This window comes from Nyctereutes procyonoides, unplaced genomic scaffold, assembly GCF_905146905.1.
Source record: "Nyctereutes procyonoides isolate TBG_1078 unplaced genomic scaffold, NYPRO_anot_genome, whole genome shotgun sequence".
In the NCBI taxonomy this organism is placed as follows: domain Eukaryota; kingdom Metazoa; phylum Chordata; class Mammalia; order Carnivora; family Canidae; genus Nyctereutes; species Nyctereutes procyonoides.
Genome location: NW_026575125.1, coordinates 19195569 through 19198182, shown reverse-complemented (window position 1 = coordinate 19198182; position 2614 = coordinate 19195569).

Here is a 2614-nt window from a genome sequence, read left to right as displayed (position 1 = left end):
CTAAAGTTATACCAGAAAAAGCACAAGCAACAGGTACAAATAAGTCGATTCTTTTCCAACTTCCTCCGTCAGTGTACACCATAGCTAGCTTATGGCTAGGAGTCAAGAAAACTGGGCTTCTATTTGCATATCTGTGTCCAAGACACACCTGTCCTTAGATGTAACCATATGTCCACAGCCATGATTTCCTATTTGCCTACTACAAATATTATCAAGATGAATGAGACACAGCCTCTCCCCATTTGTTGGTGAGTCAGCTGCTGCAAGTGTGTGCACACATGCCTCATGTAGACATCTAGCATAGCCTGGGAGCAGCCCTTCCGAGCATGTGGTATATTGCTGCCACACAGCATGTACCTGTATAATTGGAAGTAGGCTCTTCTGACCCTGGTTCTTTAACAGAGCCCACTTTCATGTGCTGGCTTTGCTGGATGCCCCCTCTGTGTGTGGGGTGTGCTCACTGTAATGTTGAGGCTACATATACTTTGTTGCAACAGTGAGAATGTGGTAGCAGCCTGGCACTCTTTCTGCCAAGAAGAGCACAGTGCAGAGGTATCCTTTCCCCAGTTCTACCCTGGAGAGTAGGTTTAGCTGGTGCTGGAACATAAACATAAAGATAAATAAATAGATGAATGAATTTGGAATAAACAAATGGAAATAGTCACTTGGCTGGGCATGAGGGACCAATATTTGGAAGCAGTTTTGGCTTCTTGGGAAAAAGGTGGTTGAGAAACTCTTGTCTGCCCATTAGCCAAAATGAGGACACCAGAATCACACTCCCAGTGAGGTCTTTATTAATTTCAGACAGTGGTTCTTCACCCTTTTTGGGTCACAGACCTTTCTTAGAATCTGATGACAACTATGAACTCTCTTTTTAGGAAAATGCACATATTAAACATACACACACGTTTGCATATAGTTTTAGGGAGTTCAGAGTCCCACCCTCCCACCAAGTCATTCATGGCCCCCAGGTTAAGATCCCATAATTTAGATACATAGAATTTGGCAGTAAAGTGGCAGAATGGAGGAAGGACTGAGGCCAGGAGACTTGAATTTGTAGTCCTGTATCTGCTTCAAACTAGCTCTGTCCATGTGATTTCACTGATCCAGGTTTCAGTTATCTCACATGGAAAATGAGGGAGTAAGCTTCATTCTGTCCAGAGATTCATCTGATGTCAACATTCTGGAGGGAGAAGAGGCTGGCACATTCCACAGGAATGTACTTTGAAAAGAAGCCTTCTTTCCCTATCAGGCAGGCTCCTCTGAATGCTTGCCCTGCTAATTTTAATCTAACTTGAAAATATGCACAGAGGCCATAGCTCTCTGGTTGCCTCCCTTCTTCTTCCTTGCATGGTATGCTTGTAGATATCAAAGAGGACTTGAAACAGATCACCTGGGCAGAAGGGGGGCAGGGGAGAGGCAAGGCTGGGGAAGACATCCTGACACTGCCTATTCAGGTGAAAGGATTCTAGCTCATTCACTTTCCTCTTTGCTTTCTCCTGGACTGGCATGAAACAGAAAGAAACAGTTGTAACCACCACAGGGAGGAACTCTGCCATGTGCTGGCTGCAGCCATCGTCAGGTCTTTGCCAGAGAATCCACTAGTACTAATTTAATACTTTCCTCTGTGTTGCAGCTTTATCATGCTTTTAAGAAGTGAGAACCTTTGTGTTCAGATACCTGGTGCTTTTTGTGTAGCACAAACTTAAAAGCAAATTACCCAGCAGGAGTGTTCAAATATCTTCAATCAAGTCAGGCATAGTAATTAAATAGCAAGTGCCCTTCCCTCCTGACTCTCATCCCCAAGTGCCTATATCCTATTTTTTTCAAGGATTACGGTCCAGCCCCAACATCCAGAGCTTGTGCCCTCTTGACAGTTGCCCCAACAAATTGGTCATCCAGGTGAATTCCGAATACCCTGAAATGAACAGGAGAATCCATCGCATATTCATGTAGCCCTAATTCTGTGCCCAAATCTGCAAAAATGTACTTCTCTGTAGCTTGACCTCATGGGCCCTACCTAGTGCTACTGTGTGGGATAGAGAAATTACAAATAATGTCTTGAGTTTCTTCTCTATACCAGCCCTTGCTGTGAGTGCTTTCTGAACATCCTCTCCCTTGGTCCTCATGGTAAATCTGCAACATTGCTCCAATGTAGACTCTCCGAGGGCAGGTATATTTTATGTGATCTGTTCGCTGCCTGTCTCCAGTCTCTAGAACGGTATCTGGGTGATATTAGGCACTCAGTATATTTGATGAATTTAGAGATAGTTATCCCCATTTTACAGATGAGAAAACAGAGATTCACAAAGTTCAAACACTACTACAAGCTGCAGGGCTACTTTAATAGGATCCAAAGGAATAAAGCCATTATAAGGAGGATACCATTTGTGTTCAAGAGGCTCTGCCTCTGCCACACCCCCAGGGTGGCTGCCCAACCCACCTGTTCTTGAGATAGACACAGCCAAGCTCCACTGCTCAGTCTGGGGGCACGTGGTGCCATGGTCCTGGAGTGCCACTTAGAACAATTGAGTGGTGGTTAGTTAGAATAACAGGGTTATGAAGGGCCTCATTTAGAGCAGTATATTGCATAAATAACTGTAGCCATGGAGGA